The following is a 12,530-nucleotide window of genomic DNA, read 5'->3' as shown; positions in this document are numbered from 1 at the left end:
ATGGAAAATGAATAGCCGACATTGAACCAAACACTGTCGGGAATCCAATTAAATAAAGTCAGCGCAATTAATATATGCCACAGTAACTTTAATCCATTAATAATATGGTCAATTAAGTAGCCTACCTGCTATATCTCCGATATAATAAGTTATCATGGAAAACAACGTGATTCTACTGGTCTGTAAACACGTCGCCCTGCAAACAGCACTTCTTACCGTCTGTTCATTCAAAAATAACAGGTTTCAGTTTTTTACTGGGATTTTCATTTGTATATTTGTCCATATCGGGATCCTGTAGGAATGGTGACTCCCTGTTTCCAGAGAGCTGATTGGTCAGAAGGCGGGCCTTTCATACGTTTTGATCCGATACCCTGAACTTAACCTGCTCCGGAGCAGGTTAGCCGTGCAGCAGAAGTTACCATGGTGATCTACCCCGGTTAGAAGTGAACCACCTTCGTGAGACCGAAAAGCCAGGGTTAAACCTGAAGTTACCTCGCTAACCCCAAATCCTGCTTCGTAGTATAGGCCCCTGTAAGTTGGCAAAAAATATGTTTACAAATCAAACTATTCAAGAATCTATGTTAATAGTGCCAAGATCAACCAAAATTCTGGAGTGGTGATCATTATCATCTTTTTTCAGTCAGCTGAGCCATTCATATGATGATGATGTGGCCCAATCCCTTGCACTTGTTATTACTAGTTGTTTGTAATGTTGGGATGTTGGTGTAATGTTTGTTACGTATTCCAAAACACAATATTCTATCCAAGTCAATGATGCAAGCATATAGTTGCATACCAGGGAAGTTCGAAGCAGGTGTAGTGCATGCCCAGATAGCAGATGATGTCGGGTCAAATCAGGCTTAATTCTGGGTCAAGTGTCACCAATCGCAAGTCTCACATGGGCCAAAAATGGCCTAGGTTTTGCTCAATTTGATGCAGCAATTGATGTGCAACATATGGCCCAGGACTTTCTAGAAAATTACGGGCCATTTATTGTAAGCTATGCTATCACCGCCACCCTACCAGCTCACCCATGCAAAACACTGATTATGACAATTTTGTTTTCATCATGATTATCTTTGTAAACCTGCTTTACAAGGTCTGGTCGTGACACTGGGAAAAAAGTTGTAGCAAGCAGTCTAAGCAGGAAACAAGTTATTTTCAAATTATAGTGTAATATTTTGTAGTAGCCCAAAGGTGGGTCTTGTGATACCATTATTTGACTTAAGTTTGTTGAAAAATATTTGTTGCTTTTAAAGTCAGCGTTAATCTAATTGATTAATACAGAGCATTTCATCATCATGTCTTATCATACTATCTGTAGGTTATAAAGAACATGAATCAATGTGCAAAAAAGTTAGCTGGGTCTACTTGAGCAAGCCAACACTGAACAAAACTGTTAACAGAAATTTGGATTTTTGAAAAAGTTTTACAATGTAATGTTAGAAAAAATATATTTAAAACAATGATCAGAGCCATACAGGTCTGCTGGTGATGTCTGACAGGTCAGCGGTCTTCACATGAGCTGCAGGGTTTCAGTCTGTAACACGGTCTCTCCACAAGCCAAGGTAAGACAATAATGAAATACAGTATGTTACAATGCAATTTAGTATACTATTCAAACAGTCATTATCAGCATTGGGTGTATGGGATGGAGAAATAATTTTTCTGAAGTGTTGGAAAGTTGATATATTGTGCATTTTGGATTTGCCGCAATAAGTCTATAGCTAAAAGCTAAGGCTATAGCTAACTAGTTGGCTAATGAAGAAATCTGCTAACTTAGCTAGGTGAACAGTCAGTTTGTTTCAATTAGCCAGCTATCCAGCTACTGCAAGCAACTGCTAACAACAAACCTGACAGTAGCTAAATGTATTGTGCTTATTTATATTACCATTGACAGACAGGACATAAGCCTTTATGTTGCCCTGCATTCAGTTCATGTCAGAATACGGCCGGGGTTCACGTCAACCTCCTAGTCATAATAACAAGTAGGAAATGTGGACATTTTTGTGGGCTCCAATATCTTCCACTGGCGTCGTGAATTGTGTGTCAACACGTGGCAAACACTGCAGTGAGTCCACTGATGTCGGCAGTCTGTGATAAAAAAAACAACAACAACAAAATTAGCATATTCACAGTAATACAATCAAGTCTAAAAAGCAAATAATGTCTGGTGCAATTCATTTATGGATGATTTTAAATGATATTGAATGCAGCTGTTCGGCTGTTAAACAGCTGAGTGAGTTAAACGTGAACGCTTCTTCCAAGTTGTAGCAGCAGATGTCATCCCATTCTTTCGAGTCTTCCAAAGTGACGTGAACGTGGTTTTAGGAACAAAGTTAAATGCTTGTATATTTATATATAAGTGCTAGCCTTGAATTGGCGCCATTTCAGAGGACTGTAGCAGAGGTCATTGTGCTTCACAACTGAAATTTCATGATTCAAGTCCCCTTTTCTTATGTTTAAATTTGTACTTTTATTGGATTAGCATCTATGGCTCTCTTATTTATTGACGTTGTCAGCCACATATTCCCAGATAAGTCCTTGTCTTTATGTTGCAATGTTGGCTGCCATTTTTCTGCTGTGTAAGGTTTGTTTTTTTGTTTTTTTAATACAGTAAATGATAAATCCTTGGCTGTACATTCATGGCTAGTATAAAACCTCCTTGAGCACCGACAGGATGTTGCCTGGGGGGGATCATGAAATTGAGACCTCGGTGAAACGATGTCTTGCAGCTGACAGAGAATGATCCTGTCAGGCAAGGGAGACAATTCATTTTTATTAAGGTTGCCTTCGTATTGCCCTCATCCCTAGTTGTTTTTTCATGTTACTGTTGGGATAGGGTTATATATTTTATCTGCATAAAATTGTTCCACTACTGTTTCTTGGTTAGTGTTAATTTTTTTTTTTTTAATTTACATGGTTTGCACAAAAATTGGAAAACTTTTCTGATTCTGGTACCTTCATGTTAGGAATGCTACAGGTTGTTTTGAGAGCCCCTTGATTGGTGGATTGTCTCATTAGTCTGACCTCACAGTCTTAACCCCTTGCACCCCGACTTTCCCCTTAAATCTAAGTAGCTTCAAAGTTGAAAAAAAACCCACAACATTCTTTCCATTATGTACAATAATGTCACGTATATGTTCAGTATTTGCTTGTTCCAACATTTCATTGAAACACTGCACATAACTTTTTTTCTGGTATAGCCTACTTCAGGTAGCATAATACTGTTGTCGGGTATTCCCCAAAATGTAAACTTTTCAAGAATTAAGAAAAACAGCCTTACTTTTAGCTTGATGACGATGCATTTTGCATGTATTTATTCAATGAGTTTTCAAAAGGTGAGCTATAAACCCAAGGGTCATAGAACTTTTTCAATCCATAGAGGAGCATGTAGATAATAATAATAATGTAATTAATCCTTCAATTTAAATTAAAACAGGAAAATCACCAAAATTTGAGTTTTCACCTGACAACAACTATAACAAGGCCTATGAGGCATGTGAGTGAGTATTGAAGAAGAAGCTGTGAAGTGGCACAATGCTAAGTCGTGGTTTACCAAGGAGCTCAGGACCCTGAAGAACATCCAGGAACAAGACATAGGAAGGGAAATGAAGACGAATACTGCAAAAACATGCAAACTCCAAAAGGAGAGGAGGAGAAAAGGACCGGGCGGAGATTCAAATGCATAACCTGCTCTGAGGTCCCTCCTGCTACACTTCCGAACAACCTCAGTTCCTCACGTTGTCATTGAAACAAGTGGATGAGAGGGTCAGAGGGCCGATGTTCAGGCCCCTGTGTCAACAAGCATCAACTCTGCTGAAGTGTCCTGGAGCAATAGTCCCCTCCACCTCCAGGGGGTTTTGTTCTGTAGCTGACCCAGTTCTCTGACCTCCATGTGTAGGCGGCAAAGGGAAAACAGAATTTTCCTACAGGGATGAATAAAGTATCACATTATTATCATTGGTAGTAGTAGTAATAGTGCCAAACAGTCCTCAAATTTAATTGCCTGTGGCCTGCCTCTGCCTATGCTTTTGCCAGTAATGAGGCTTTGAATATACAGTGAGAAATAACACACACACACACACACAAACAACACACACATACATGAGCGTGAGCAAAGTAGAAAACATCAGTGACAAATTAAATCCTAGGCCAACATGCACATTGTGCAGTGCTTGATTTACATAATTTGCAATAGTCCAATTATTGTGTAAGATTGTAGGCCTATATGTATGATTTAAATAAAAAAAAAAATGAACATGTACAACCACCAGCATCCATAGGAAATTTGACATGAATGCCCAACAACAACAGTTAGAAAACATATACACACGCACTTTTATGGCAAGTTAGCCAGACACCTTTGTCACAAGTTTGTCAAATTGTTAAGCTGCAGGACGTCCATGTCCATGTCCAACACAATGACAAAATTACACTACACCCAAAATGCAATATTCTTATTTATTTACATATTACACTATACCCAGAATGAAATATTTGTATTTATTTATAAAAATGATTAAACAAACATAAATAAATAGCCAAAGGAACTAGTCTAAAAACACCAGAAATCTGTCGTCATCGTCCTCCTTCCCCCAGTCCACATGAAACCACTTGTGACGGTTGTCACACTGGACCCAAGACACCAAACCCCTCAGAGTCCAGAGTACGGCTGCTTGCGCTGGCCACATCGCCAGATCTTTTCCTTCAGCCTTCCGCTCTTGGAGGCGGTGTGACCTGCTCAGAGAAGAAATAAGGTATCCTGAGATCATGGAAATTGTTGGTCCGCTGCAGTGCATTCCACCAAGTTTAGCTTTGTCCCTGTTGTATTTGGGCTCATACATTTTATTTGTATTGCCTTTGTCTTGCATTTGCAATTTGTTGGAGAATATGTTGAGATTTTCTGACCTTTCTCTTCAGCTGGAACATGCAATTCTCAATGCAGACACTCTAAAGGTGGTCTAGATGGCACAGACAGTGGACATACACAAGCTCCTCAGTCCCATACAAAGTTTTGTACTGGTCCACAAAGAATTTCATTAGAATTTCATCTGCATAGTCTCAGTAGTGGGCATATAAGGTAGGACACAGTATCAAATAGCCTATACGCCAATAGAAAGAGCAAGGAAGTTTGCATATTGTTGCAAAAGAAGTTGACAGAATTCAGTCACTTTCCATTGGTCCAACTCAGAGAGCTCCTGGCTGTCGTGTAAACGCACACAGTATGTACCTTGACATCCCTATCAGTTTTTCTGAGATGACTCTGATATTTTGATACCCGATTCTGTACTTCAGGTCCCCTTTGACCCAGAAATTGAGCAGCTTCCTTGTGACACCAAGACAAACTAAGTGCATGTAGTCAAGAACAAATTGTGTCACCATTCCCAAGGTTGAAATGTTCAGTTGAGAGTGGCCTCTGTGATGATCCTCATCAAACTGTTCTGCAGAAGACATTTTTAGTTTCAGGTACGATCCCTCCTGAGTGCAATGATCACACCCATTGTACCCTCCATGCCCTTTGGTTTGCTTCATGAACAATATTGCTGGTGTGTCACAGATGAAACATTCTACAAATAAGTGAAACAACCTTCCATCAACAGTGAACCCTTGTTCCAGCTGGGCAACCTCTTACACAAAATCATTCGGGCACTGATTGGCATCATGTGGTTTGCTGTCTCCACAAAAACTGGTAGTTAAAAAAGGCTCCTTTCGAAATTTACCCAGAATTGGCTATAGCTGTGTGACAGCTTTTGAATAATGGCAGTCCATCTACATTGACAGTGTAATTTTGTGACCGTAGTCCCTTTTGTTTGTGTGACAAATGATCAAAGTGTACATACTCTTCACCATCAATTCTTTGACAATTGTATGCAGAATTCGATGTGTTTTAGCAAAGTTCTTGCACATTTTGGAAGGGTGGGGATGTATTTCCTGAGAATGGTTAGTAGGCCATCAACAGCATTTTGGGTCACTCCACATTGTAGTAGCCGCTGGCATCTGGCAGTTCATTAAACCTGTCTTTTTGGCTGTCTGTGTAGGAGTCAGTGTCCATCTCAGTGTTGATTGGAGTTGAAGTTGCTGGTGTTTGCAGCTCATTTAAATTTTTCTGGACCCTTCTCCATTTCGTCACAGAACTGACAGCGCCAAAATGTGCTGTCTCCAATGTTCTATGAAAATAGAAAAAAATGAGAACACTGAAAAACATGGTGCAGTTTTGAGGCAACAATCACAAACCTAGGTCCGAAAGAAAAGGTCAGAATTAGAGTGGCTCCTTTGGCCTATCTATTGTAAATACTTTTTGTGTTTTGAATTGTTTGTTGTGCAGGCATGACACATTAGGACCCAGAATTGTGGTATTGTGTGGGTGACCAGGCCTACTTTAAGAGGACGTGTTTTGGAGCTGATGCAAAATTGACATAGTAGTAGTAGTGGTAGTAGTCATAGTAGTGTTATTATTTGTTATTAAGACTGGCTCCTTATTGGCCCTAGGAAGCATTATTAATGCACAAGTTCAATAATTTGTAACACAACACAAACTTACAATCTACATTGTAAAACTACAAACTACAGGTTAATTACAGGCACAATGACAAATTGATCAGAGAAACAACGTTGCTCTGAAACACAATTAGGCCTTGCTGATATTTCTCGTCAAAGATAAATGCTGATTTATCTCTCATCTCTCTTTTACAAAACCCTTCTAAGTAGGCTAATGAATATTATTTCAAATAACTTAATTAACTAAATAACATTTTTGCAATGGCATTCAATCAAAAAATAAAATAAATGCTAGCAGTGTATTTTGGTCTGGTTTGGGAATTTTATGGGCGGGTTTTCAGTGACTCGCGCTAGAAAATTTTGTATGACCTGGCAAACCTGCTTCTATCGCTCTTGTCGTTATTTGAGTTTGACTTATCCTTTTAGTGTGGACTACAGTAATCTTAGCCTCCACTTTGGGCACGAATATAGCAAGGTAAGCACATGAATTATATTTGCTTGTAATATTCTAAATTCACAACAATTGCACTTACCGGTATTAGTTTAATGTGCTCAGTTAGTTATCTAGCTAGCGTATGTTAGCATAGGGACATTGCGGAGCACATCATACTTTGAAAGCCACACCCATCATGGGGGAAAACAATACCGCCAACAAATCGGCAAAAATGGCGGAACAGAGTAAATCTTTTCAGATACAGACAGCCTGACGAGGTTTTTCCTGTTTTCGAGAAGACCACCAAATAAGAAAGGCTGTAGGAAGCAATCACTAACAGTTGAAGCGCCAGGTGACAAGGTGATATGACAGTGAGAATTACAGAAGGTGAAAGAAATAGAACATTTAGACAATGCAAAGCTTCTTATTAAAGGCATACTGAGCAGGATTTCCCCCCCCTTGAAATAGCATAAACTCATCCAAAAATTATCCTACTCAATCATTACTTTAATGGGAGATAATTTTTGGATGGTGGGGGTGGTGGTCCATTGGTAGTCTGTGACAGTGTGTGCATTTGCAGAGACCCTGCCTTCTGCCTGGATGTTCGGGACGTTTCTGGGCGTCAACCTTTTGGCAGCAGGTGTGTGCGGCTGCAACCAAAACCACTGCTGAATCCTTTTATATCTAAAAGCCACGCTGGCTGCGGTAGCGGTCCGAACTCTAAAACAGAGCAACTGGTCAGAGCTAGTGTGTATCGTGAGCTGGCAGCTAGCTACCGTTAGCGTAGCTTCCGCGTAGTAGAAAAGCTGCAGCTAAGCTAACCGGCACCTACCTTTCCAACAGAAAACAGGCCAACTCCGTGTCGCTCTTCATCCCATCCTCTCTTTAAATATTCTCCAACGGGTGAAAGCAAACCCTGTCTGCTTGCCGTTTTGCCTCACTGTATTTTTTTTTTACCGGTTTTTACCGTTCTGGCAACCGCAGGGAGGAGGGGCCAACTTTGAAAGTTGTGTTTACAAGCAGCAAAATCCTACTCAGTATGCCTTTAAGTTATTAAAGACACCATGAAGTGGCATGGAGAGAGTGTGATCTGTTCTGTGTATTGATGTTCCAAATGAAATGTAAAGTATGGGCAGGAAGCATCAGCGGACTGTAGTCTACACTTGGTTGTGGAGGAATACTCTCCACCTCCGTCGCCCCATCTGGGAAAATACTTTTAGGTGAAGCGCAGCCAAAAACAAACCTTCGTCCCATGTTGCTAGTTGAAATGCTACTTATTCCTACTAAAGGCTTAGCTGATGAAGTCGAGTGATATACGGTTGGTTTGACTACTGTTTACAAAATGCACTTACTGTAAGATGCTTTGGACAAAAGCGTCTGCTAAATGACGTAATGTCATTTAATGTAATGAATGAGGTTGCATGCTAGAAAAAAAAATGGAGGGTGGGAGAATAATTCCAGTGACAAACAAAAAGAAAAAATCAAATCACAGGCTTTATTTAGTTAACCAATATCAACTAATTCAACCATATATCACATATTAGCAGTTACCTTGGCTGAGTGTTGATCGCACAGTTGTTCCAACGAAAAGTAGCTAATTAAAGGTAGCGTGCTCAAGTTAGACGACAGTTGAGATAGTTAGCTTGCTTGTTGAGAACTGCAGCAATGGTCCCTAGCTAACGTTAGCAATTTAATTAAGTTAGGCTGCTAGCATGTGTATGGCGCGTGCTAACATTAGTTAACGTTTAACGCTACGTTTGGCATTTTCCGAGGCGTTTTACACCAACTAAAGTGCACATTGTTACACTGAATAGCTAAAAGTGAGTTAAAGTAGCTTTGTTAATGTTAAGTAGCCTGCCTTGCGTAGCCGAGCCAACGTTTAGCTAAAATACTTGTGAAATGAGCAAGCGTTACCCGATTGACGTTCTCGTCTTCTAGCCTTATAAGGAGCTGTTGATTTGAATTGAGTTGATTTGAATGTATACATTCTAATCAATGTTCATTTAGTACAAGCTTAAGAATTTACCAGTGATGAGGACACTTAAAGTACATTTCAATTAATTTATAAAAGAAAAGCTCTCACAGGAATAACATTTAATAATAACATTTGATTGTAGCCTAGTTAAAGGCGCAGGTACATCCAACTTGAATCAGGAGCCCCTCCATCCATGTGCTATGTTGACCTTTGCGTTTGTTTAATTTCCTGTGTCAAACGAAGTCATCTAGTCATGAGCACTGTGCTAGATTGTATTATTAGCCTACTACTACTAATAATAATAATGATAATAGTAATAAACATAATATGTTTACATTCTATGTGTATGTATTTTCTTTTTTTTTTTAAATGACAGCGCCATGATATAAAAGCTATAAAAGTGGTGAGTGAAGTTGGAAAGAATCATGACAAGAACAGTTTGCATATATGATCAATCAACAGGTCAATGCTATCTATTCTTTAGGTCAAGTGATGTTCTCTTATTTCATTTGCTGATAGGTAGGCCTAGTCACTTATTTTGAGGATATCAGTGTATCTGTCTTCACCAGGTAGGCAAGGCTATATGCTCCACGGACAGACTTTACACATAAATTACTTGTATGACATTGCACTTACAGTATATTGTGCCCATATGCCATTCGTTTTGGTTGAATAGAATGGAGGTATTTGTATAGGGAAAGACAGATAAAAGCTTTTCCTGTTTGGTTCAATTTGTAGTCATAAAATCAGATTTAACTTATTGCAAACATACTATCACTCCTATATTTGCATTTGTTTATACTGATTATGAACAAAGAACAAAAGTGTTTTTGTGTTAGGCCTATTTGAAACATTGCATGTAAGCAGAACATCTGCTTGCTCATGAGGATTTGCCTGCACATATCTGAATACATTAGTGTGTCTTTGGTCCGTCTTCTTCAGAATAAAGGTGAAATTACACAATTATGAGAAGTCTGTCACCCTCAAAAGCCAAGTGCATTTTGCTATCAAACATGAAGGTATCTCAAATATCACAATAGGCTACAAGTGTTTTTAGCATTTCGTCACACTGAAATGAAAAAATACGAATCATTAATGAAAAATTTCTCCCGCTCCAATATCCTGTTTCAACAAGAAATACATCACATTAACTTAAAGAAACAAGATGCTCTCAAAATGTGGTGTCATTGTGAATTTATATTTGTCTCTCTCCTCTCACCTCAGTACTTGGCTTCTGAAACAGCATGCACTCAAAGCTTGGTATTTTTAATTAAACAAAAAAAATCACAGATTTATCCAGTCATGATACATTAAAACTCTCCCAAGTCATCAGTGACCAAACAAGACAATATAGGGATTTTCTTGACTTAAAAAAAAAATATATATATATATTTATTATGTTTTTTTGTTGTTGTTTGTTTTTCTGTGTTAACGTGCACTGTGATTTGTACACAATAGGCCTAATATAAAGTAATGTAATACTTCCATAAAGTATTAATATAAAGTAATGTAATATTTTCATGGTTGCTTCAGATGATCAGGCAAGTATTGGTAACCACACACCCAGCAGAGGTAATTCCTAGGACACCAGGCTGATGCTGCTGGCAGAGGACAGGATTAAACAGACACGTCCACTTACATGCACTTACATTCATGCACATATCTTCCTAATGGCACAATTACTCAAGAAAAACAAACTTTGGGTAGACATTAGAAGGCATAAAATTAGGTATTGCGACTATAACTTCTTGTAGTAAAAAGTATAGACTTCATATTTCTACATAAGATGGGCCTTGTCCCACTCATTGGCTTATATTGAGGAGAGTAGTTTCAAGCTTTTCTGCAGCAGCTAGCCAGTAGAGGGCGATAGAGGGACTCTCTCCCCATTGGATTCAAAAGCCAAAGATTTGTTTTTGGCCTTTGGAGCATCCTGCCCATCAGGAATTGTGCTGGTGCTTCCAGATGGTTAGTCGACTATTGGTCACCACTGCACACTCAGCATAAAGAAGCGTACTTCCTGCCCCTTTTGCCATTATGAAAGACAGACCAGACTGTGCAGGTTTGGCAATTGGCACAATGGGAGGGGAAAAAAGGGGAGGGGAAAACTGCTTGTGTGGAGATTGTTAACAAAGAAAAGCTGATGTAACTCCTATGACATCAAGCTATACAAATCAAGCCATTTAATGAAAGTTTCAAAAGAAAGAAATTAACCACTAGAGAGACCAAGGCTTACACACAACAGCGATTTTCCATATAACAGCAATCATATGGAGATTTTCACAGGATTGATGTCTTTCACCATAGGGCCAAATACTTTGGTTTAAAAAAAAATACAGAGATGCCAATTAAAAAGGTGTATTTACATTATAGAAACAACTCTACAACTTTAGTTATTTGTCTGTTTTCTACCAGGCTCACATCCAAATTGCTAATGTTATCATGGATAGGGCTTGAGTCATATTTTCCTTCATTTCTCCAGTACAAAAACATGTATGCAGCTCTTGCAAATGGATGCCCTCATGGTGTCCTGGATTACAGACTTACTCACCACCAACAGACTGCAATTTATAAGACTCCACAGCTGTGTATCAGAGAGATGGTAGTGAATAATTAAGAAACTGTACACTCACCTGTCCTGACACCCGCTACACCACAACCTTAAGAAACAACTACATATCCTGCTATCTAAGTTGTCGGATGTGTCTCCTACAGGGAGTTACATTGAGAGAGAGAAAAGGAGGAGTACAGAAGCCTAAATCAAGAAAAACACTTAGAAAACATCACCAGTGAGAGATTTAAGGACATCGCTTCAAAGCAAACAAAATAAAAAAAATACACACAACATGCTTAACATACAAAATTTATGGTAATCCAATAATTTTTGTATGTAAGCTTTAAAAATCTATAGAATACTACTATACTACACATTCTATAGTAAAAGTAGTAGAGTAGAATGATGTAGTAGCCTAGTATTTTCACTATAGTATAGTGTAGTATTTATTCATATGGCTATAGACCCATACAGGCTGAACCTGTATGGGCAAGCTTGTCTCAGTCCTGTTTGCACTATTGTGTATTTCATTCAGATTTTTAATATCCATTAGAGCCTCATTTTTCTCCCTTTCACACACATCCTTCATTGTAGCCTTGAAGTAGATCCAATAGAGAGTGGCTTGATATTATATGATCAAATTAAAAATTGTAAAATTTAGGATAAAACATACATTGCAAGGTCAAGTACATGGGTGGAAGTAACTAATTACATTTACTGCCATTACTGTAATTGAGTCAGTAATTTTTACTTAAGTATGTTTTTACTGCTACATTACATCACATCCATTACAGAGTACACATTTTGTGGCTCTCCATAAGCAACAGAAACTGGACTGTCATAAATTGGTCAATTGTGGGGCCATTCACATTGAACAATCAGTCAGCAAAGAAGAGAAGAGTAATCTGGCTTTACTTTGTCGACTTTGTTTTGTAATTTCTATTTTTTTTCTATTATTTTTTATTAAAAGAATCTAGTTTGTCCTCTCATCCTTTTAGAATTGCATGGAAAAGATCAAATGTAACAATGTTCTCGTTTCTAAAAAAGAAACTCTTACTCTGGGGACATTT

Source organism: Centroberyx gerrardi, chromosome 2 (genome assembly GCF_048128805.1).
Source record: "Centroberyx gerrardi isolate f3 chromosome 2, fCenGer3.hap1.cur.20231027, whole genome shotgun sequence".
Classification (NCBI taxonomy): Eukaryota; Metazoa; Chordata; class Actinopteri; order Beryciformes; family Berycidae; genus Centroberyx; species Centroberyx gerrardi.
Note: the sequence above shows the minus strand (reverse complement) of the source record.